General features: G+C 39.7%; 1 protein-coding gene across 1 annotated transcript in view; it reads left to right on the forward strand.

Annotated features, from left to right (window-relative positions):
• hs2st1b (heparan sulfate 2-O-sulfotransferase 1b) overlaps positions 1–26,791 on the forward strand; it is a 113,078-nt gene that overhangs the window by 74,015 nt on the left and 12,272 nt on the right. The window lies entirely within an intron of this gene.

The following is a 26,791-nucleotide window of genomic DNA, read 5'->3' on the forward strand; positions in this document are numbered from 1 at the left end:
CACTTATATAGCACTTTTATCCAAATGTGATTTACACTTACAAGTGAGTGTCTCATTCACCCATTCACACACACACACCAATGGTAGCAGAGCTGCCATGCAAGGCGGTAACTTGGGTTCAGTGTCTTGCCCAAGGACACTTCGGTATGTGGAGTCATGTGGGCCGGGAATCGAACCGCCAACCCTACGATTAGTGGACAACCGGCTCTACCACCTGAGCCACAGTCGCCCCATGTTAATTAATATGAAGAACAACATGGACCGTGCTTAGGCTTTCTTCAAACATCATGTTGAATCAAAATGTAAACATGTGGACATAAAAGGTCAGTCTGCGTAAAGATGTTTAAAAGCGTGCTAGCTAATGGAGATTTCCTCATATAGTAAATATCACACTTAACCATGGTTTAGTGAAGCCCAGATACCTGAAACAGTGGATATGCGAATTTTACTGTAATTAAATGTAAGACTATAGTTTGACAGACTAGTGAGAAAACTGCAGCCTTATATCATCAAAGAAACCCTGACTTTTTTTTTTGATGAAGTCCTTAGAGTTATAGTGGTGGTGGTTTGAAAACTTCTCTCCATGTTATATGACCTTTCTCTTCCACATTCAACCAGCTGTGAAGAATTTGAGTGTCACCACTGCCCCGAACACCAGCAGCCATGCAGAATGAGAAGCTGACAAACGATTTGCACTCGTTCACAAGTCGTAAAACGAAGAAAGGGACTTTTATTTCTGGCAGCTCACTGCTGAATGATGACAGTCCCCTCCGCTAACGATGCTGCTTGGTGCCTGAGCTCATAAAGCAACATTGTGAGCGAGTCTGTTGCCATGAAGGCTCTTTCTTCCCCTGTCAGGATTGGATTGCTGTGCCCAGAGTACCTGCCTCTTAAACCTTAAGGCTGAGATCAGAGAAATCAATACTTTTCATTGGATCTTCTTTTTTCAGCCCAACAGGAGGAAAGACCTTTTTTTATTATTATTTTTTTATTTAAAGCACTGTTGACTTTACTGCTCACTGTGGGTTTTTTTTTTTTTTTTGCAACTGACTTTCTGAAAATGTTTTTTTTGTAAGTGACTTTCTCAAAAACAAGGAGAAATGAGAGTCGGCTTTCATACAGGATTTGATATGCGTGCAAGCAGCTCTTATGATGCATCCCAGTAGGTCTATAGTTTTCAGACCAGCCTCGAACTGAAAACACTATCTTTCGCTTTCTTTGCTTAAGGCGACAGGAGTGTCTGCATTTCGACTCCTTAAGGCAGCGTCTTCAGTGTGGCGTCTGGCGCTTTATCTGAGCCCCCTCTGGGTAGTTGATGGGGACAGTGTCTCTTAATCTTTTCCTCTGGAAACTCCTACTTTTTAACAGCGTGGCTTGGAATGAAGTGTATCGAAATCCTGGTGCTAAGTAATCATGGCCACAGCGTTCTTAGTGATTCTTGATGCTTCAAGGCTTCATTAATTTTAAGCTTTGATTCATTTGGGAAGCTCAGGTTCCCTGTTGATAAACGGTTTTGGAAGCTCTAATGGTATAGTACTCTATAGGCAGTCCCTCCAGAAATGAACGCAAAATCAAGCAAATTCCGCAAAATTCTGAGGAGCTTGCAATTTTCCAAAATTACTGCAGATTTTCCGCAGATTCGGGCCAAGACATCAAAACACGCATTCAGCCAAAGCCCTCTTCGAGTCATGTGCGTCAAAAATGAGCACAGCTAAAAGGTCTCATTTACCAACAAACCTCACTGTGAAAGACCGTGCGAAACGATTACGTGCAATTTGCAATTTCACCAATTGAAGTAGTTTTCTGAAAAAAAGCATAAACACAAATTTAATAAAAAAATCTGATGCAAAATCAGATCGGCCGCAACAATCACAAAGAAACTGTGAAATCCTGTACAGCCTGTATAGTGTTCAACTCAATTTTGTGAAGGTTCAGTAATACATTTTTATTTTTTTTTACACATTCATTTTTGGATAAACAAGCAGCATGACTGAATGGCAACAAAAAGTTACGTTTAATTATTAACCATTGATGATTCTGGCTATAAATAAGACAATTTGAAGTGGTCTTGTTTTGCACTAAATGTTACCAAATTAACACTTTGGACTAGCTCCAAGGACTCTGAAATAAAGATATGTGCATGCATTTTATTTATTTATTTATTTTTAAAGCCCACTGAAGCCCACCTTGCACAGAAATTTGACCGATCCCCATCTCATAATAATTATTTTTGCTTATACCTGCTCTTGATATGTGATTGTACCTGCTGGGGGAATAAATGTAACCATCTCTGTCCATTTGTTTTTAAACGTTCTTTTTTTCCATCAAAACTTTTACAAAACTTTCCCTTCTGACCTCTCAAGCGCACTCTGGCCTGATGAGCTGTCTTCAGCTATATAATTTACACAAATACTTGTAATTAGACAAGCTGCAACACAGGATTTTCTACAGAGGATCTTCCAAGCTAGGATTTTCACTGTTGGACTATGGACAGTATTTTCATAGGATACTGTGATGAGGCTACGGTTCCGCTACAGTATGTTCTGAGTGCTCGCTTTGGTCTGGTGAAATACATTTCTGGGTCCACATCCAGACCACGGTCCATCACTTGATGACCTCTACTCTACAAAATCTTTTATGGGTATAATTAAATCATTTGTACCTAAGGTACAAGTCTTCTGTAATCATTTTTATTTGTTTGTTTGTTTTTTTTTAACTTTAAGTTTGCAAGATATTTAGTTTGGAGTCATGTCTTATTGACACACTTAAAATCAACTTGATGTACGTCTTTCTAGAACTCTGCACTTTTAGAGGGCTTTATGCTGAGCAGACTTCATAACCATTGCACTGTTGCCAGACAGGTTTTGCCACAGACTACCTTTGGACTGCTGTTACGGCAACTCCATAATTTTTTATTTATTTATTTTGCCTAGCTAAATTGTAGCTCATTACATTCATTTTAAATATCCCAATTCACTTAGCAAAAGTAGCTATGTTGTTAGACTTTAACAAAAAAATGTATAGGGCAAGGTTATTCAAGGTCTAATTGCATAAAATTCCTTTCTTACAAATCTCAGGATAAGGAAATACCATGATTGAATGGTGATAGTGGTCACATTTTAATGCGCAACTGTTAATGATCAGTATATGGTTATAAATAATTGCTGTTATAAATATTGGTACTTGACGTTACCACATTTGACTAGCACCATTAAGACACGTCTGTAATAAACACGTACTTCTCCATCCATTCATCTTTAAACATTGTTGTCAACATTTTATTACACAAGCCATGTAGTAAGTTTGCTAATCAGGCCAGAGTGAACTGAACTGATGTCTTTAGCCCTGGAGCTAGTTTCTGGTCCTGTGAGCTACCTTTAGCAAAAAAAATTAACGTAAATGCATGTGATTGGATAAACAGAGGATCTGCTACAGAAACTGAGAAACAGTAATACATTGATCTGGTATTTTTCAAGTACTCTGTTCAATACCCTGAACTATTTTGATGGGTCTGCATCTGCTTAGTAAAAGTTGTTAAGTGGACTATGATGTGGTACAGTCCCTTTTACTAGATTCTCACCCACTGCCTCACGGCTGTAATTTCATTAAGCAGAGAGGTTTTCTTTTACTAGGCAGCAGGAAAAGTCACACTCCCTAATTGGGAACAAGCATTAGTGAAATCTTGTCTAAGCTTGAGTTAGAACATGGTAAGGATTGGCAAGGCTGTGAGAAGCTTTTGCCTCCTAGATTTGAGTAACTCGGGGCCAGTGAGAGTGCCGATTTAAAATGCACTGGGTGAGCTCTAATTGGGACTGGAGGATTTGCCAGAGCTGGGGAAGAAAGCTGAAGCAAGACATCAGACTACTCTATAGCCCAGTTGCATGATGATGACAGATGAAAAATTAGCATTATTTGGCCTGATGTTCAGAACTGGTGCACACAGCTCAGAAATGAAAACGGAATATGGGAAACTGTGTTCATTTCAATTTCCTTCTTAAGCACAGATTTAAAAAAAAAAAAAAGTTTAAAAATAATAAAATTATAAAAATGCCATGCAGTCCTAAATAGAAACATGTAACGTGTAATATTTAGTTCATAAAAATCTTTGTGATTGCATTTGAAATGCAAAGAATGGCATTTAAGACACGACACGGCTACAAATTAACAATAATGACATTGACAGGGCTACAATCAAGCTCATAATCACAGCTTATTATTACACACAAAGGCCATGGGAAAAATTCAAAGGCTACATTTATACCAATTTAACTAAAATGAAGTACCGGCCAGCCTGAAAGACTTAAATCATGATGGAGAAGGTTAGCTGATGATTGCCGTGAGAGAGTGGAATGCATGACTGATGGGAAGCATCCTTAAGATGTTCGTTCATTTATTCATTCGTTCCTTGGTAACTGCTTGTTCCTGGTCAGGATCGTGGTGGATATGTCGGAGAACCTTCAGGAAACCCACACGGACAAGGGATCCTGGAGCTGTGAGGTGGCAATGCTACTGCTGTGTCACTATGCTTCCCTGCTTACCCTACGAATGAATGGATAGATGGATGCATGAATGGATAGTTGCACGGATGGATGCATGAATAGATGGATGGATTGATGCATGGATGGATGGATGGATGAATGAATGGGAAAAAAGTCCTTGCAAACTCTTTACAGACCTCTCTCGAAGTTGCCTCATGATCCCTCTGCATGGATCTCAAAGCTCCAGGTTCTATCGATGTTTGAGTGACGGGTCAGTTTTGTATCCAATGCTTCTTGTAAAAACTCTTATGTGCGACGAGTTCAAACAAATGTGTCGCTTGTCTGTGTTGTGTAGTTAGTATTTTACTCCTCCCAAGAAATGATTTGCAAGGGAAATGTTCTCAAGCTTCAAGCAGAGTGCTGAAATCTTTTTGTATTTTGTGCCTGAAGGCCCAAAACCTTCATGTTTGTTTGTTTATCTAAATATTGAGGAAGCGTTCGAGGAAAAAAAGCTTTCCAAGGAGAACCAGAGCTGCCTTTTCTTGTTGAACGAATAAATAAGCACCTGGCGTTTAGCCACCAGTGGGAGAGAAAGACTACTGTAGTTTATGTGAAAGCCTTACATCTCATTAATTAGTGCGTCTGTTTTTGAAACTTATTTTCATATTGAGGCTACATCACAAGGTAATTCTCTAGCTGTGCAAATGATGAAACGAGGAAGAAACTCCGCGATATGAATAAAACTTTTTATTTTTTAAAAATTTTTTATACATCAATGGAACAATTTGGCTTCATGAAGCCAGGACATCAAGGCAAGTTGGGTTGTAAAGATTCTTAATCTTAAATATATGGCTACATAAGAGCATGTATTGGACAAAATCACAAATGATTGATCTGATGGATCTGTCTGCGCTTGCGTTTTCCTCTCAGGAGTCCTTTCAGCATTCTCCTGTGCCTGGGCACCGTGCCCGGAGTTGTTTTTTGCTCTATTTAAACCCGCTCAGAACATTCACCATGCATTTGTGCCCTTCATGCTACGCCTCTCATCCTTCAGTCACCTGTCTTGTTTGTCTCTCTAAATCACACTCAGAGGACATTGATCATCTCGAATGAGTGTTCTGCGCCGTTATGCTCGTTGTCTGTGTTGTTTATCGCCGGTGTTCGGGGAAGTCGTTTGAAGTCAGAGAGCCATAAGCGCTCAAACACTATGAACCTGGCCTCTGTGACGAACAGACTTTTGTTTTATGACCGTGATCAAGAAGTATACGCTGTTTTCAATCACATCGTAATAGGTAATAAGGGGATGAAGCTAAATTGCTCCATCAAGCTTTATGGAAGGGACAGCTCACGAATAGATCATGAAAGGTTGAGTTAAGGGCATGGCAGAGGAAGACATTCAAACGTGATACAAGACCGTAAAATGGGAAAGGATTGCATTCAGGTCAAGAAGAATCTGTATGAGGATCTGTGTGACTTGTCTTGTCTTTTTCAGAAGTTTAGACAATTTGGCATAGACTAGCCGCATAAAGCCAGGTGTTTATAGTAGCTATTGCTAGAAGGTCTGGTGCCTTTTGTCTATAAATACAACAAAGAAAAACAATTGATTTCACAGGAAAAAGCCAGTTTACCGACACTGAAACTGACCAATCACAGACCTCTCAAAGAGTAATCTACAGCATATGCAAACATGCCACAGTGTCTCCTTTCAACTAGTCATCATTTAGTGACTGTCTTGTTCCAAAATGTTCTGTCTGTCTCAATGTACAAAAATTTGCTTTCCCATTAGAAACCAGAGCATGCAACTATATATGCATGGAAGTCCAACAGCTAATCAGATTGCACCCTTGAAAATTCTGAAGCTTATTGAGAGCTAAGTGTGGATCGGATGGAGGATGATTGTGGACAGTGTGCTGAGGCTGAGACTGGGTCTACACCAGATTTAACCAGGATCCTTTCTCTTGTTGGTGACTCCTTTATAGTTTCACGGCTTGCTTTCATACTATATTCTTTCCTTAAGTGTCATTTTGAGAAATTTCTATCAGCAGGAACCAGCCATGCTCATTAAAAGCTTGTGAAAACACCAAATGCTGTCACAGTGTGTCGCTTCTGGAAAGCTTTTTCCTGTCTGAGGAGAGAAGTTTTCTGGCAAAGACGAAATAGATCACACTTATCCTGTTTTAGAAATGCATAAGCATGCACCGTCAGTCAGTCAATTGTTATTTTACCATGCTGGTAAAATAGTCCCAGCTCATATCTCAGCGAGCTGAATGTGGGAGGCCTTGTTGGAGAACGGTGCATTATAGTGGCAGCTGGGCTATTATGCATGATAAATTTTAGTCTTCAGTCAAGGAGAATGTGAGCTGCTAGTCTGCATTATTGGCTCATCAGATGAGCATATCAGTGCTGTGTCGGAGCAAGGGACCAGCCTCCTCCCTGATCTTTACCCTTTACCACAGCTGTGACAGAGCAGTGATGAATCTGCTTGCATTTCATTGAATAAAGAGTCGTTAGTATCAGTACATGACTTGCACGCACAAGCACACACTTTTAAGAACAAGGGACACATCATCACCAGAGAAGTCTTACCAAAGAAGTGCTGATAAGCTCTTAACCAGCGAGTTGGGAATGATCATGGATTTGCTGATTGAATTGTGGTTTCTCTGATGCTGAAAGCCTAAAAGTGTTAGAATATACTGTGTTTACTGATTTATATGAATAAAAACAACATGCAACATGCACCTATTACCCATGGCAGTAGTGACTGTATTTTATTTATTGATTTTATATATGTATATGTTTTTACACAAGTTTTAAATAAATCAGTGTGTAGTCAATCATTCATTCGTCTTCAGTAACCACTTTATCCTGGTCAAGATCATGGTGGATCAGTAGCCTATCCTAGGAACACTGTTGCCAGTCCAGTGCAGGGCACCATGCACACACCACATTCACACACTCATTCACAATTTAACATAGACAGTCTGGCTAGTGGCATGTTTTGGGAGGTGGGAGGAATCCAGAGGAAATCCACACAGGCTTGTGGGTAGTGTTGCTGCCTCACAGCTCCAGGGTCCTAAATTGTTCCTGAGCTTGTGTTACTGTCTGTATAGAGTTTCACAATCTTTTCGTTTCATTTCGGTGTTTTTTTCCCCCCATTGAAAATGACAAATTGTACCACCAATGTGGAATAACACAAGATTGTTTATTTTTAGACTGCAATAATTAAATTGTTGCTTATAACACCTGCAACTTGATAGTACCAGTTTGCTACCAATCCAAGAAGTAACAGCTCTACTTTAAATGTGAGGTCAGAATAAACCGATATGGGCCACCAACATCCAACCAATCAGGAGAAGAAGGTGTCTCTCTTCGCTTACCAGTCAAGTTGTCTGCCAATTTTGAAAGCTCCAGTCCTTGGATTAGCATTCAGACATTTTAGCCTAAGTACCATGTGTTCATGTGGTGTGTTTAGAGGTTTGTTGGATTTTAGTTAAACTAGCTAGCTTAGCAAATTAAATGGATTTAAAAATGGATTCTCTAATAGCTCTCTATGAAAATCTTTAACAACACATACGAGGAACAAAATGGCAGAACTATGTTGGCAATCTCTGAAAAAGCTGATTTGTTGCCCGTTTCAGTTGGTGAAGATATGGGCTGAACAATTTCTTAAAAGCTGAAAAAAGGATACCACCGTGAAAATTCTACGAAAAGCATGCTTTGTTAGCTCTACTCCATGTGATTACAACCTTGACTTATTTTGAAAGATACTGAAGCTCTGGATCATACTTTCATAACCTCACACTTTATTGGCGTCTCCAGTAAATCCCTAAATAAATTACACTGACTGCGGATCTCTCTGCAACAAGCTGTAGTTCGGTGCGTTTAAAGCACTGCAGACTCTCCACTCCATTTCTCACAGAGCTATTCTTACACTCACAAACTCCCCAGTCCTCTGGTGGTCTGCTGGTGGTTCCTAAGACAAAATTGTTTTTTGGGGGCAAATCAGTCAGTATTATGACCACCAGACAATGGAAAACCATTTACCTGTCACCTTGAGTGTATGAAAGGTATGCTAAAAAAAAGAAAGAGTTCCTTAAAGCCCATTCTAGACTGTGCAATCACAGCAGTATTTGAAGATTATTACTTTTCACACTGTATGAGATGATCCCAATGAAATCTTTGTCGAACTCTCTAACAGACTGCAATGATGTGTTCTCAGTGTCAGATAATATATTGAAAATCCTATAATGATAGACCTGCGATTAAAGAAAATGACTGCATTTTGCGAGTGGCTTAGTAGTTAACACACTTTCCCTGTACCTCTGGGGTTAGGGGTTTGATTCCCGCCTTCATCCTTTGTGTGCAGTGTTTGCATGTTCTCCCTGTGCTTCAGGGGTTTCCTCTGGGTTCTCCGGTTTCCTCCCCCAGTCCAAACACATGCGTTCTAGGCTGATTGGCATCACTAAATTGAAAGTTTGTGTGATTGTGCCCTGCAATGGGTTGGCACACCGTCCAGGGTGTCCCCCACCTTGTGTCTTGAGTCCCCTGGGATAGGATCCAGGCTCCCCATGTCCCTGTATAGGATAAGTGGTATGGAAAATGGATGGATGGACTGCAGTCTGCTTACGTCACTCTCTCCATATTGTATTTGTAGCCATCCTGTAAATTTTGCACAGTCCAATTCTGTGTTTCATTTTGGTGGCTTTTAGAAAGCTCCATAGCAGTGAAGATTTTAATAATAAACATTTCTGACAATGCCCGAACTTTGTCATTGGTTGTCTTTGGCAGTGTCACAATGGTACTAAACCGCCCACCAGTGAGCATTATGTGCTCTAAGACTGCAGATCTCAGCTGACAACCAAAGAATTCTTTTACGATGTGCAATGTTTGAAAATCGTATAGTGTATATCCGGCTAGACTGAATTACAGCTGTGATAGAAGTGCATTAGTTTGTCTAGCTACATTAGTTTTTACCACCAGAAGAAAAGGTCAGCACAATACCACAAAAGAAGGTCCAGCAGTACCAGTTTATAATATGTAGCCGAAAAAGTGAACACTGGGCTCCTGAGTAGCGCAACAGGAGTGTTCACACTATTATTTGTGGCCGGGAGCCCAAAAGAGCAAAAAATTGGCCTATCAATGACACTAGCCAATCATGCATCTGGAAGCATGTGTTATGCAACATCAGGGTGTGGCGTGACCAGCAGTTTGAAAATACAGTCGGCTGGCTTCACATGCTTCTTTTCCCTCCCTGGTTGGTTGTGGGAATTGACTAAATTATGCGGGAGGAGTGAACTCTGATAAAGGGTGACACTTTACATGCCATGTTTTTGTTAGCATGTCACAGGAGAGGGAAGGAGAAGCTTCGGCATGCAGGCTCTGTGATTTGCAAATGCTACATGTGAAACATGAAATAGATTTTCTTTGTCAGATTTAAATGACTGCTTTGTTAGTAATGTTTCTAGCACACCTGAATACTCAATGTTCAATTCAGGCTTTTTGTTCTTCATAATTATGTACGAGGTATTTCTGTAATTATATAATTTGTATTGTATTATTCCTGGACACTCTGTGGGAGTTTGTATTACTGTCAACGTTTTGAACAGCTCTATGCTTCGATTAGATTGCATCTCGCTTAGATACTGCTTTTGCAAATATAATCCAAAATGATGCAAGATTTTGTGCACTACTGAAACGCCGACTGATTAAGAGGATTAACTATTAAGACGCAGCAAACCAAAGTTAGCACCTAGATTTTATTGCTAAAGATTTACAAGTAAAATATAGGATATATAAGGGGTTTTTTTTTGTTTGTTTGTTTGTTTGTTTGTTTGTTTGCTTGTTTGTTTGTTTTTTAAGATGAGCAGTTAGAAAGCATCAACAGCTTTGAGCACAGCAGCCATTTTTACTGGTGGTCCAATAAGACACAGGTACAAACTTATGGGTAAAAATACTGTGCTGATATCATATGAATGGTGACCTAGGTAGACTATTGACATGGGGAAATTACATGTTCTTTTATAATGTATATAGTTTTCCTGAACTGAAACATGTTTCTCTTTTGAATTTCAATCATAAGTAATAGCATTTTAAAGTCTGACTCTACTGCAGTGCATCATGTGCAGTTTTGACAGCCAGTATCTGATTGCAGACTGAATTGATTAGGCTTATGTCCATTTTGCTGCAGCGAATAACTGTCCAACTATCCAACAACTCGATCAAAGCATGACTGAGTGAATAAATCACATTTAGCTAGCAAGGTTTTCAACATCTGTAAGCAGCCTGACTGTTTTCATGCTGTGTTAGCTATACTACGTCTCCAATGTGATCTCTGCAGGAAGGCGTCGTTTCTTAAAGTTGAGGTGTAAAAGTATGTTACGGACAGAACAAACCCAGTTTGTAGTCTTTTGTTTTTGTTGTTTGCTAGAATTCAGCCTCAGCAACGTCCAATGTGTTTTACCAGACCACACGTATAACAGCATGGGTAGAACTGTTTTCACTCAATCAGACTGTGCTGAACATTTTGGGACAATATGTCATTTGTTATAGGTTGCTAATGGAAACCACTTCATCCTGAACAAACATTTGAAATGATTAGTTAGTTACATGGTTGCATGTGTGTACGTGTGATTTGAATAATGTTCATGTCAGTGCATTTGCTGTAGTCTAAAGCTTAACACGCGTGTCATGTGAGGTCATATGACATGATCTGACACAACATGGATTTATTGAAGTTCTGAAGGGGATGAATAAGAACTATGTGAATATGTAAATAAGCTACTGTAAATGAGGCATAAGGCTCTGATTAAAATGGCAGTGAATATTAGCTAGTCATTGGCATTTTAGTTGATGAGAAAATGCAATAATTAAACCAAATATTCACACATTTTATGTATGAACTTAAACAGGTATCAACAAAAACATGTGAAAACTGCCCTTGTTGTGAAAACCTGATCTCCTGAAATAACAATATTACAGTGCGTACACTATTGTTTTACAATATTGTGAATTGTTTATGATTTAGTTATTCGTTGTCCGTGTTTTAGTGCGTTGCTACGTAAAGTGCGTATTCAACACGTGACTTACCGTTCTACCTAGCGCCTTACCCAAGTCTGAGTTCACTTGTGCGTTAGCGTCATTTTGTGCAGACGCAAGTTGTAATATTAGGTTTATGTTGTGTAAATGTCAGATTCATCTCGTGTGTATAGAAAGTGTTTGGGTGAGTTCATTAAGTAGTTAGTAAAGCACTTCAGTTTGTTGTCGCTCATTCACTGTTCAGCTTGAACTCACACAGCTTAAGCGGCTCAATCCCCGACATCGACTCTGACTGGATTATTTGAAACACTAGAACTATTATTTCTAGATTTTTCTTCTTCAAAAAACATTGTAAATTGACTGTAAATTCTACTGTCGAAAACACCAAGTCCCAGTGTGTTCTCAGTGAATGCACATGAGGTGGAATGAGCCTCAGCAGAACCATGAAAAATGGAATGTAATAATCCAGATTCTGCATTTCACTCTAAGCAGGTTGAGGTTGTTGTAGGTGTGTTAATTTGTCCTGTGTAGCATAGCATGAGCAGCAGTTTGAAAAGATGCACCAGTTGGCTTTGCATGTCTTGAAGACAGCATGTGTTTTCCCAATACTTGTCGACTCGTAGCTGGGAAAAGTTAGCTAGTGGGTGGGAATTGGCAAGACCAAATTGGGAAGACAGTGTCCGTTCTGACAGCAGTACCGTTTTCTTCCACACGTTCTTTTTATCTCAACACCCAATTAAATCCATTTAGTCTTCAACAGTGCTCCTGGGACTCAGGCCTTGGGATTGACAGGTACTGTAACTATCATATGTAACTATCATCTGCTTTGCTTGAATTGAATTCTACATCAAGTCAGTTTGGATAGTGACAGTTTTCTTCTGTTGGCAACCAAAAAAGATTCATGAAAAATATCTAGAACACTGAGGATAAAATCAATTTTCTTCATTCATCTGCTCCTGTTGTGGTGTGTCTCATAATCGTATGATTCATCCTCTCGTACTCATGAAGAATCCTCTTCTGACTGTATATCCACTGAACTGGGGTGATAGATACACATAGACAGAAAGAGAAGAAAAGTGTTAACTGCTGTTCAATTAGCTGTGATCCCTTTGAGGATTTTCTACCCCCATCATACCCACATCCCCACAACCCCCAGGACCTGTCAGATTTAGACTGATGCTTCTTCTACTTCTCCACTTGTGACACATCTTCCGTCGTTATAGTTTGGCATGGATACCCTAAAGATTTGCACTTCCCAAAAACAATTTCCAGTCTCACCGTTGCTTCAGTTGTCACCTGGACACCATACGTTTCCATGCTGTTATAATCATAAACACTGTCTTGTGCTCAACACAGTGAACTCTCATTCACACCGAACATCCTTTCAACAAACTTTGTACTGGTTGATTTTATTGTATACAGTTGTGGAAGCATAAGATAGATACACTGTAGATTGATATCCATTGTATAGGTGTTTTACAATCCTGATTCTTAGCTATTAATTTTTAAACACTTTTTTGTGTGTCTGCTGGGTCGAGAAACAAGTTGGGCATAAACTATAGAATGAAAATGGTTGGTCAGCAGCTGTGTTGAGAATGATTTACAGTGGTCCTGTGAAGGCCTTTTTATATTGATAGAAAGGGTGGAAGAGAGCTGACAGGATGTCAATAACAACTGGCTACAGTGTGTAATAATATATATATATATATATATATATATATATATATATATATATATATATATATATATATAACCACAAAACAGAAGTTTTCATTTAATGTGTATGTTTAAACTTAACAAGTCACGTCAGGTGTTTTTGGTCATACTGCTTTGTAGCTAATGTACATCACAACAAAATTTTGTTTCTCCAGGAGCATGGTGCAACACACAGCAGTACGCAAGATTACATAAAGTGCAATACACAACAGTGAAAACAGCATATGGAAACACTGACAAAACCAAGCCAAACTTTCCCTCTAACACACCATCTAAACACACCAGAGAAAATAAACACACTAGCTAGACTGGAAATACACTGTCTGTGAGATCTGAGTGGAAAAAAGTTCTAGCGGAAATGTTGGCCGAAACCGTTTTTACTCGAGGTCACAAACACAATGTTTTACTTCAGAAACGTTCTTAGAAGAGGATAAGCTAGGATATAGGAGGATAATAGCTATATACATAATTATACCATGGTCTGTCTGAATACTCGATTCTCATGGAAGGTGTGTGTTCAAACCGTATAATGTACAGTCAGTTTCAGTCAGTTTAATCACTGTGCTAGGTTAATGTGCTGCCTATAAACAATAGAAACCATAGTAACATACAGTTACAGTTGCATACGGTATTTAAACTCCGCTTCATTATTAGTATAGTGCAGCACAGACGCAGGTAATTCACGCACATACAAGCTTTCTCTCTCGAAAAATAAATAAATAAATAAATAAATAAATAACTATTTATTCGAATTCTAGACCTAATGACCCGTATATAAAATAACTAACAAAAATGAACCATTATATTTATCCTTTCAGTCACATTTTGCACTGCAAACATCAATGAGCTCTTTAACTTGTCAATGGTATAAGCAGGATAATCCATGGCTAGGTGTGCGTGTAATATGTTAATTTAATGCACTCTGCTTCGCATTGGGTGGTTCGCCAAGTCATGCATACAATCGTGTAACGCGCACCTGACTGTGGATTATTCCTCACATATATATACAACCCTGGCAAACATTATGGAATCACCACACTTCGAGGATGTTCACCTGGATTTTTTGACTTTGTAGGAAATAAACAAATCACAGATATGAACAAAACAATTTTTGTTGAATAGCTGAACATTCTGGCTACATGAAACATACCTCAAGCTAATTAAATTAAATAGTTTTAATTAATGACTTTTTTTTTCCCAGCAAAAATGGAGGAAAGAATTATGGAATCACTCAATATTGAGGAAAAAATTAAGGATTCACCTGGTAATTTGCATTTCTAAAACCAAATACAAGCGCATGTCTAAAAAAAAAATTCAAATTAGTCTGCAGTTAAGAGAGTCCTTACAGAACTTAACCTTGGACTTTTTGAAAGGAAACATGGCCCCAAAAAGAGAGTTGTCAATTGAAACTATGGAAAGGATTATAAAACTCCTTCAAGAAGGAAATCCAACACTGCAAAAGATGTCGGTTGTTCCCAGTCAGCTGTGTCTAAAATCTGGTGCGAGTATAAACAAAAGGGGAAGGTTATAAAAGGAGAACATATGGGTAGCTCAAGGATAGAAAACTCAAAGCGATATGCCTTGAAAATAGAAAACACCCAACAAAACAAATGAAAAACAAATGGATGGAAACAGGAGTCAATGTTTGTGACAGAAGTGTAAGAAATCAGCTGAATGAAATGGGATTTATGCATAGAAAAGTAAAACAAAAACCAGCACTAACTCCTAAACAGAAGAAAACAAGATTACAGTGAGCTAAAGAGAAGCAATCATGGAATGTGGATGATTGGATGAAAGTGATATCAGTGATGAATCATGAATCTGCTTTGGCCGAGGAGATAATATTGGAACTTTTGTCCAGTGGCGTTCTATTGAAACATATTAAGATGACTGCCTGAAGAAAACAATCAAATTTTCCCACTCGTTTATGATATAGGGTTGCATGTCAGGTAAAGGACCAGGGGAGACCTCAACAGTCAATGCACAGGTGTACGTTGACATTTTGGACATTTTTCACATAGAAAATAGGTTTAATGATAATGAGTCTTTATTGATCAATATATACATTACAGCACAGTGAAATTTTTTTCTTCGCATACCCAATCATGTCAGGAAGCTCAAAGGTCCAACATTGGCAGCTTGGCAGTGGGCTTGAACCCCCAACCTTCTGATCAGTAACCCAGAGCCATGCTGGTGCTTGAACCCCCGACCTTCCGATCAGTAACCGAGAGACATGCTGTGGCTTGAACCCCTGATCTTCCGATCAGTAACCCAGAGCCTGGCTGTGCTGGGGCTTGAACCCCTGACCTTCCGATCAGTAACCCAGAGCCTGGCTGTGCTGGGGCTTGAACCCCTGACCTTCCGATCAGTAACCCAGAGTCTGGCAGTGCTGGGGCTTGAAACAGCAACCTTCTGATCAGTAACCCAGAGCCTTAACCGCCAATCCGCCACTGCCCCTGTTTGGTGATGTTGAAATCATTTTTCAGGATGATAATGCTTCTTGCCACAGAGCAAAGAGTGTTCAAGCTTTTCTTCAGGAAAAGCAGATCAACTCGATGACTTGTCCAGCAAACAGTGAGGATCTCAATCCCATGGAAAAATTATGGTGGAAATGGGAAAAAAAACTGGTCCATGACAAGGCTCCATCCTGCAAAGCCGATCTGTCAACTGCTATTAGAGAAAGCTGGACCCAGCATATGGAGAATATTGTTTTTCACTAGTGAAGTCCATGCCTCAAAGAATTCACTCTGCATATATTGTTCTATTTTGCTTAACACAAGCTGCAGTTTCATTTTTTACCTTCCAGCAGAATGATGGCATTTCTGGACATTGTGTTATTTGTGCGATGTGATGCAGAATCTGGAGCGAGGCTCTCTCTTTCCTTTTTACATATTCAATAGAAAAACCCTCTTAAGCCTTTAGCCTAATTAACTCCCAGAGGACTGTGCTTAAAGGCAAAACACACAAACTTCACTCGTAATTAGGCCTCGCCTCCTCAATATCATCATTGAAGGCTTAATCACCTGGAAATGAGTTTGCATCTTAGTGAGAGTGAGAGAGAGAGAGAAATAGAGAGAGAGAGAGCAACTAATTAAGCAAGCTTACACAGTAGTACACCCACACAATTCCTCTATTCTAACAGCGATTTATTTAGAGAAGTGGGCATGTATTTATTTATTTTTTGCTCTAAGCAGTGTGAAACTAAGTAAGATGTTGAAAAGTGGAGCAGGCAGGAGTACACAAACAAATGGACAGAGACAGAAGGAGGGAGAGTCTCCCTGAAGTAGGAAAGCTGAACAAGCGTCATTCCTTCACCGAGAGAGCAACCTGAGCCGTCTGTGTTCACCTCCACAGGATAAACACGCGCCCACGCTCCTTCTCTATCTCCTTTCATCTGTCTTTCTTCTTTGCCTCCACCGAGGCCAGGACTCCATCCCCTCACCTCAGGGAGAAGCCGGCTTTGAGTGTGTGAGGGGCTGAGACTGATGTATGGAGGCTTGTTAAGGTCTGATCAATATTTGAAGTGGGTTATTTTATGCACCGCTGCAGAAGACAGATGAGCGTGTCATCAGCCTGAGCTTGGGGTAATTGCTGGATTGGGAGGGAGCGAGGGAACAAGCGGAAAATGATAGACAGATGATTGGGATGGGCCGTCTTCATATTTTTTTGCTGCTTGCATAACTGTATGCACGTGTTCATTAAATTACTGCACATATGGTTTACACCTCTGAGCATTAAAACGGCCTCGACGTACTCTATTAGGTTATGTTTCTATAGCAAAAATTAGAGATGTCACGTTTTCACAGATAACACCCAGTTTTTATGGTTTTAACAATTCTGTAATTGTTAATATTTTGGGGGTTGGGGGTTTGGTTCCCACCTCCGCCCTGTTTGTGCATTGTTTGTACAGAGTCTCCGTGCTTCCGGGTTTGGTTCCCACTTCCGCCCAGTTTCTGCAGAGTTTGTACGGAGTTCCCATGCTTCGGGGGTTTCCTCCGGGTACTGCAGTTTCCTTCCCTAGTCCAAAGACATGTGTTGTAGGATTATTGACATCGCTAAAACTGTCCGTAGTGTGTGCATGGTTATACGAGTGTGTGTGCGATTGTGTCGTGCAATGGGTTGGCACCCCGTCCAGGGTGTCCCCCGCCTTGTGCCCTGAGTCCCCTGGGATAGGGTCCATGCTCCCTGTGAAAGAATGAAATTTGTCCCAAAAGTATTAAATGTGACTTTTCAGTAAACGAACAAAGAAAAACATTGACAGCTCCCTGACCAAGAAGTAGAGACCTCAGTGTCGCAGATTTTAAAGCGGCATCATCGTCATCCTCTACCTCGTAAATAGATGGCTGTGAAAAAGGTATTAAATGTATCTGTGAGCTATACTATATACTCTGCAAAGGATTTTTTAAAAAGCAGAAGTTAAATCACTGTATTAAAAATGCTATATATAGCATTAAGCAGTTAACACTTAGTTTGTGCTTACTTAGTACAGACTAAGTGTTAACTGGTAAGAGGTTGAATGTTCTGCAGTAACATGTTACACATTCACTCATTTGAACACAGTAACATGTTACTTTATTCTGTAAATGAATGACACTTCTTACATTTATATACAATTACATTACAGTTACTGCTCTCATAAAAACACAATTACTTTAGTGTCTGAATATGGCATCAAACAACATATTTGATCAAAATGAATATTTTAGTCAGAGTTATTGCGCTTCCTTTTGCTGTTTGATTGACGCGCATGTGTGGACTCGTGCTCAGTGAAGTTTAATGTAGACTCGCTCGCTGTCAGGACGAGACTTTATGTAAAATAGAAATACTGGTGTGAATTTCTAACAGTTACAGATAAGGATATAAATGAAAAAATGTCACTTCTGGGCTGAAGAAAACATGTCTGGAACACATTAAACAGTACACGCATCTGTTGCAGCGACAAGCCACGTTAATACACTTACAAGTTTGTTTGAAGCGTTTAATATAAAACATTGTCATGTTTTGGACAACCTGGATCGTGCACTTTTCCCGCAGCAGCTCACTCTGTGACCTCCACTGTTTTTCAGATATGTTTTAATCATAGAAATGCATTTTTCACTGTTCTGAAGTGACATCACTGACTGGGCTTATCCACAGTGACGTCACAGACTCAACTAATCCATAATGAAATTCATTGTCAATTATTTTAATTATCGATTATTTACGATTTTATTGATTATTTGCTGCAGCCCTACACTGTGTATATTTGTTCATTTCTTGAAAAGTTATGCACAATACAAATTTAATTCCATAGGCATGCACACCTAAGTGCTTAGGCATCTACAGGAAAGAATCAGGGAAAAACGTCCGGAGAAGTGTTGTGCCCAATGCACCTGCACACACTGCGTTGTCAGCCAAGGAGTTTTTAACCAGAAAGAATGTGGTTATCGGTTCACATCCACCATATTCGCCAGGTCTTGCTCCTTGCAAATGCTTTTTGTTCCCGAAATTAAAAATGAGACTGAAGAGGAAAATTTTCGCCACCATGGAAGAAATCCAGAAAAAACACAAGAGGTTCTAGATGTGATGACAAAAGATTAACAGAGGAAATGTTTCCAGGAATGGGAGAAACACTGGGTGTGTGTATCACATCACAAAGAGAGGACTTTGAAGGGGATTAATGGAGCAATGCTTTAAGATTTATAACAGTATTTCATTTTTTTTGTTTGTTTTTTTAACAATACCGTGAATTTGTGGGTCCCTACTCGTGTATATACAACCTTATATACTACTTTGTGAATTTAATTTATTTTTGAAAATATACACTCATTTCAAATCTGATGACTGCAACACACTCCAAAAAACTTTGGACTGTCGACAGTTTACTACTGTGTAACGTACCCTTTTAAAAAAAAAAAAAAAAAACACTTATTAAGTGTTTGGGGACTGAAGACAGCAGTTGGTTAAATTTAGCAAGTGAAATTTTCCCCCATTCATCTATTATGAATTTCTTCAGCTGCACAATTTTCATTGCCTTATTTTTCGTATCATAATGCAGAGACAGGTCAGGACTGTAGGCAGGTAATGCTAGCACCCACACTCTCTGCTTATACAACCATGCGCTTGTAATCTGGGCAGAATGTGGTTTGGCATTGTCCTGCTCTGGATGGCAGCATATATTGCTCCAAAATGTGTACATATCTTTCTGCATTAATGGTGCCCTCACAGATGTGCAAGTTACACATGCCATGGGCACTGACACACCCCCATACCATGAGACACACTGGCTTTTGGATCTGACGCTGATAACAGCTTGGATGGTTCTTTTCCTCTTTGGCCCGGAGAACACGACAAACCGGACAAAGGTTTACCAAAGTATTCCCGAGCCCATGTCAGGATATCCATTGCAGACTCATGACGGTTTTTAAGACTGTGACGTCCGAGTGATCTGAGATCACGTGCATTCAGAAGTGGTTTTCAGCCTTGACCTTTATGCACCGAGATTTGACCGGATTCCTTGAATCTTTTAATTATGTTGTGCACTGTAGAAGGTGAAATGCCCAAAATCCTACCGATTTGTCTTTGGGGAATGTTGTTCTCAAAGTGTTGGATTATTCACTGATGCATCCTTTAAAAAAGAAATGATCAATGAGTTCTGATATACAGCATCAAGAAGCAGAGCAACTGTTAGTCACAAAGTGGGTGGGGAGAGCGATGAGCTGACTTTGTGTAAATGAGTCACGAAGTGATCTGTGGCTAGCGATGGGAGTGAGGAATTGTTTATGCTAGAGACAAGCATCTTAATTTTTTTTAGTTTCAGGCCCTGTTTACACTAGTGTGTTTTCATTTTAAAATGAAAACGATCCTCGTCCACACTGGCGTTTCTGCTGTGTTTCAGAAACGATCTCTGTCCACACTACATGACCGAAAACGCATGTCACATGACCATTCATGCACACTGGGCATGCGCATACAATTTTAAACAGGAAGTCGGTCGCTAGTCACCGGCAGGCACAGCAAACCGGCGTTCCATGTAGGGCTTACGCAGCTCGAAATGAGATTTGTTGGCGATTGCTTTAATCATAGCTCGCCTATTGCACATGTAGGCAGCTGCATTATTATAAAATACAGAATTTAACTGCACAGTGGCTGCTAAGAATGACAACAAAGCCAGCAAAGCTTGCAGTTCAGTCGCTGTGTTGTGTATACGATCAAGGCAGCTTAATGGTCATATGGTAGGGGCTTGATGAATCAGGGAAGGATACGCAATGATCCAGAAGACCCAATCAGAGGACAAACGTGGTGCAAAGCCACGCCTTCGTTTTCAAAAGTCTTCCTTTTTGGTCTGTTTACACTGAAACGTGAGCCCGGAGTTTTCCAACTAAAACGGAGTCTCCGGCATTTCAAAATGTCTCCGTTTTCGAGGGTCGAAAACGCCGGAGTAGTGTAGACGACAGGCATAACCGTAGAAAAAGTTATGTGTTTTTAAAATGAAAACGCACTCGTGTAAACAGGGCCTCAGATGTCTCTGAACCAGCCAATGAGACTTGCCACGTTGTGATGAATGGATGTTTTCTGGTGATTCTGACATGACGCACATGCCAGCAATTCACAAGCAAGTAAGCGAGTTTGTTAGCAGGAACACACTTAATTAAAAGTAGATAAGATATATTTCATTTTTAGCAGGAAAACTTTTGGTGTAAAAAAGTCTGTGGCTTTTCATAGATTGTTTGTGGATAAAGCCTAGTGCTAGCAGTACAACCATGGCAACTAGCCACTAAACTAAAGATAGCGACCAGCATTGTGTGTTGAGTGACTTGATGACGCAGGTGATAAAATGATGCCAGTGTGAGTGAACGTAATTGCACTTGAGATACTGGTGCCATGCCTTTGTAGTGCTGTATTCGAGTGCCTCATGTAGCTGAATGACAACGTTTTGAAGTATGAAGTGATGTTCTCCAAGTGTTTAATTTCATTGTATAAAGAACTGTTGTATTCACACAGTGCATTTTTGGTTTGTTTGGGAAATCGATTCGTGTGAGATTGCTTCTCTTCTGAGCTTAACAGAAATGACTGATCACTGCAGCTCTCGTCACAACTATTCCTGGCGTTTGGCAGGATAAACGGAAATTGTTCAAAAGCAAATAAACCCTAGATCAAGCGTGCTCATTGATGTGATGCTTCTCTGCTTTTGCTATGCAGAAATAATGGCTGAAAAGGACACCTGCCTCATATTTATCAGGTCTAATTTTCTCTACTGAAATATAGTTGAGTGACATTTTTAAGTTGGGTTATATTTATCCTAATGAAATGCAGTAAGCCTCACTTCCTCTTTTTTTTATTGGTTGATACACACTTCTTTCTCTGCGCCATTTAGGCTACGTTCACATTAATCCGGATAAATTTGAAAGCGCACCTTTTTGTGTACGTTTTGGCCTTCCGTCCACACCGAGATGCCGAAGCCAATTTTCAAAAACCAAGCTTTTTGAAAATGTTCTCCTAGTGGATAAATTCGAAAACGCTGTTTTTGCATTGTAGTGAGGACTGAGAAAACGGAGATGTTCCTAAACAATGATGCATTTTTAGTCATGTGACCCATTCAACTCAACTTTATAGTCTCGGGTTGTCTCTTCGAGGTGCATTTCCTTGCCTTGCCTTTGGACTTGGAGGTTACTGGTTTGTTGGGTGGAGAAATGTGACTAGTGGACTGGGAAGATGTGGGGCCTGAAGTAAATGCTGGACAGTGGTAGCGCAGTGGTTAAGATGTTTGACTACTGCTCAGAAGGTTGTGAGTTCAAATCCCAGCACTGCCAAGCTGCTACTACTGGGCCCTTAAGCAAGGCCCTTAATCTGTGTAGACGGAAAGCACTTTAAAAATGAAAATGATCTATGTGGACATGGACTTTAGTTTAGAATTTCTGCACTCGCATGTTTCCGTGCAGCTGCAGTGAAACACATGACGGTAACAAATTTTCAGAAATAATGTAAATAATGTCTCTGTTGGTAAAATTGATGGGTTATTTTCCCTTCTGAGAAGTGCACTCTGTTGCGTCCTTGTCATTATTGCATCCTAATGGTCTCATGCAGCCTTTAAAACCTGCTCACAGGCTGTTTGTTTTCTCTTGGATGGAGATGTTCTCTTAGGACCCAAAGTGTATTGATCTGATTTATATCATTCACTGGAGAGCGAGAGCAAGAGCATTGAGTGCCTACGTAGAATAGATGAGCCCGAAGTTCCACAGCTATTAGCTTCTCCAGGGCTTGGATGTAGATTACTTGTTTATTGTATCATTAAAATTAGGGATGCACCAAAATTTTTACAGCTGAGAATGGTCTAAAACTGCACTTTCCATTTCATTCAGAAGGGGTTTTCTTATTAAAACAAAGCCTCATGTACCTCCATGTCCCAGAAAAATCAGTGCAGTGGCGGAGATAAGTATTAAACGCCTCAACATTTTTTTTCAGTAAATTTCAGTGTATTTCCAATGAGGCTATTTACATGAAATTTTCACAAGACTTTGGTATTAACTCAAGAAATCCACACATATAAAGACATGTAGCAAACAATGATCCAAAGCATAGGAGTAAATTCGAGTCCTAGAAATAAGTGAAAGACTGATCTCCAGTTATCGGAAGTGTTTGGTTGTAGTCATTGCTGCTAAAGGTAGCACAACCAGAGTTTAAATTTGACGGAGCAATTCGTTTTTTCACCTTGGTGATAAGTGTTGGATAACATCTTTTTGCTTCAATAAAAAATATAAACAAATAAAAACTGTATTGTGTGTTGACTCAGGTTGCCTTGGTTTTATGTTGTATTTCGTTTGAAGATCTAAAACTATTTAGTATGAGATATACACAAAAACAGAAGAAATCTGGATCACAATACTGTACATTTTACATTTATTCTCTTGGCAGACATTAGACATTTAGAACTGATGCACAATCCAATCCAGGTCTGGATAGGAGCAGAAATGGCTTCAACAGTAACTTTCCTATTCAGAGTAAAATCTGCCTGTTTCAAAATATGAGAGATGCACTTTCCTTATTCACTTGGGAAAAGCAGCAGTGAGCTACTAAACCCAGGAATAATGTGATCACGCTGTATCAGGCCCATTAATTTGAGAGAAACGATGTTTAAAGGATTTAATGGGCAACCTTAATGGGAATACTTAATTTGGGCTTGATTTAAGTATGCTGTTAAAGACAAAATTAGGCATGATTAATCATCAGCGAACCATGTCAGAATTTCTCTCCCTTTTTTTGGTTATAAAGGTGTGTGAGAGAGAAAGCGAGAGAGAGAAATAAAGAGAACTGACATTATTTTGGAGACGGCTGCATTTACTCCTGCAAATGATATGACGAGTAGAAATTAACATAAATAGAAACATCAGCAACACACCAGACCTGTCAAGGGATTTTGTACTTATTTGTGCGTTTTAAAGGCATAAAGCACTTTGGGGATTAAACGATAGTAAACATCAAAAGAACCTGTTCTAGCCCAGTGATGAAGTCCATAAAGCAAAACACTGTTGTTTGCCACTGCTGAGGCTTGTGGTCTATCTCCACTTTTCCTGCTTGGTTTCCTACCGTTCTTTTTTCCATTACTGTTGCTTTTCATCCTGTCAGTGCTCTTTGAGTAAGGTTTCTTTAAAACACTGGGAGAACATGCCTCGGGGAAATCTTTAACACACCTGCAGCCTCTGCAGATTTATAGCCTGTGTTCTCACACTCTCTTTCACTATCTAATACTTGTGTTCTTACTTTTACCTGTTTCCTCCATGTTCCCATTTGTAACCTATTTCGAGGTCTGCCTTTTCTTTTCGTTTTCTTCTTCTTCTGTCCCACATCATCTCAGAACCCCTGTAAAACATTTGCTGCAAAACATGACATTAACTGAACAAGCCAGTGAACTCTCACCAGCTACACTTAGCACATTTGCCTCGCACCTCTAGGGCTGGGGGATCTACTCCCCCCATCCACCCCTAGTGCATGGAGTTTACGTGTTCTCCCCATGCTTTGTGGGTTTCCTCCAGATACTCTGGTTTCCTCCCCCAGTCCAGAGACACGTGTTGTAGGCTGATTGGCATTTCCAAATTGTCTGTAGTGTGAATGGGTGTGTGAGTGTGTGAATGTTCCCTGCTATGGGTTAGCACCCAATCCAGGGTGTCCCCGAGTCTCCTGGGATAGGCTCCAGGCTCCATGTGACCCTGTGTAGGATAAGCGGTACAGGAAATGAATGAATGGATGGACCCCACCCCTTTTTTCCACAGTCAGTGCTAACCTGCACATACAAGATACATGGGGCTGTTTTGATGACATCATAGCTAACTCATTGGAGGATATTGTAATTGGTGGGAACTTATTTAATGTCAAAATTTGTATAAGTTACTACTAAAATTACTATTTTAAACGCATCCTTTTTAGATGTGGCTGAACACTGTTTAATAAACTGACAGTATTAAATAATCAAAAGCAGATCCCAGTTGATCATATACACTTAACAACCAGAATCTCTACATATATGGTTATGTGTAAAAAGTACACCCAATGGAAATTGTTGGCTTTTTTGTCTTTTTTTTTTTTTCCCTCTTTGAAATAGTGCCTACTGATAGAGATACTGCACTCGATCAAATAACACATAAGATTGACATTTTGTAGTAATTTTCACAATTTAAATTAACCAAAAAAACAGATCAGTCATATGAAAAAAAAGTAAGTACACCCCTACATTTATCACACCTTCAAATCCATAAAATTAGAATCAGGTGTTCAAGATTGGATGTTGGTGATTAGAACCTGCTTAGGGAGTGCAACCTGTCTTGCTCAAACCCCTCATATCTAGTGTCTGGTGTTCCATTTGTTGTTGAGCTGTGTGGTGTCATCATGCCAAGATCTAAAGAGTTCAGTAAGGCCTTCAGAAAAAAGGTTGTGGATGCTTATGAGTCTGGCAAGGGGTTTTAAAAGATCTCCAAATTATTTGAAATACATCATTCCACTGTAAGGAAAATCATCTACAAGTGGGGCAGATTTCAAAGGACTGCCAATTTGTCCAGGACTGACCATCCCAGCAAATTCATCCCAAGAGCAGACCGTCTGATGCAAAAAGAAGTCTCCAAGAACCCCAAAATGTCATAACAGGACCTGTTAGTAAGTCTTCCAACTGTTGGTGTCAAAGTGCCTGCTTCTACAATTAGAAAGAGATTGCACATATTTGACCTGCATGGGAGGCGTGCCAGGAAAAAGCCTTTGTAAGACTGCAGTTTGCCAATGTGCATATAGGCAAAGACCAGGCCTTTTGGAATAATTTGCTCTGAACAGACGAATCAAAGACAGAGGTGTTTGGTCACATTAACAGCAGACTTGTTTGGCACTAACCAAAGATAGGTTTTCAGGAGAAGCGCCTCATATCAACTGTGAAGCACAGTGGTGGTAGTGTTATGGTTTGGGGTCGCTTCACTGCCTCAGGGACTGGACAGCTTGCATTCATTGATTCAACTATGAATTCTGCATCATGTCAAAGAATGTTTGAAAATAATGAGATCATCTGTCCAAAAGTTGAAGCTGAACTGAAAGTGGACCTTTCAACAGGATAACGATCCTAAGCACACTAGCAAATCCCCCATGGATTGGCTCAAAAAGAAAAAATGGAGGGTTATGGAATGACCTAGTCAAAGGCCGGATTTGAATCCCATTGAAATGTTGTGGGGGATTTGAAAAAGGCAGTACATGCAAGAAAACCCTCAAACATCTTGTGACTGAAAAACTATTACATGGAAGAGTCATCAAAAATTCAATCCAAAAAACAATTATGCAAAACGCCTACAAGCAGTTATTTCTGCTAAAGGGGCAATACTAGCTTCTGAGGCTAAAGGTGTACTTACTTTTTCCACAGAAGAATATCAAATCTATTGATATTTCTGTTGAATAAATGATTGCTAATTTGCAAAAGCTAATTTTCTGGTTTTGTTCCACATAATATTTGTGGTTTTGTTCAAGTATATCAACTTTATTAATTTGCACTGTTTCAGAGATGATCAAATGTTTCCAAATAGTTCAAAAAGCCAACAATTTCCATGGGGTTTACTTATTTTTTCACTTGACTGTACACACTATTGTCATAAGAATGTGGCCTCCTGACCATCACACTGTTATGTGCTTTTTGAACAACCCATTCCAGATTTAGTCCTCCTATGCCGTTATAATAACCTCCACTCTTCTGGGAAGTCTCTCCAGTAGATTTTGCGCAGGGCATCACAAATGCATTCATACACTCCTTCACACCTAGGAACAATTTAGAGCCACTAGTCCACCTACCAGCATGTTTTTGGGAGGTGGGAGAAAACCTTAGAACCCAGAGGAAACCCACATTGATATGGGAGAACCTGTGACCCAGTAACCTGAGCTCAGGATTGAAGAGTTGTGAGGTCATTAGAGTCGTGAGGCAGCAGCACGACCAGCTGCACCACTGTGCTGACCTAGTCAATTACTGTGACATGAAAATATTACACCAACACTGATCATGTAGTACTACAGTAGAAACAACAGCTACTGGTGTTTATACTGCTTTTATCGTGTGAATATTG

This window comes from Ictalurus punctatus, chromosome 11 (genome assembly GCF_001660625.3).
Source record: "Ictalurus punctatus breed USDA103 chromosome 11, Coco_2.0, whole genome shotgun sequence".
Classification (NCBI taxonomy): domain Eukaryota; kingdom Metazoa; phylum Chordata; class Actinopteri; order Siluriformes; family Ictaluridae; genus Ictalurus; species Ictalurus punctatus.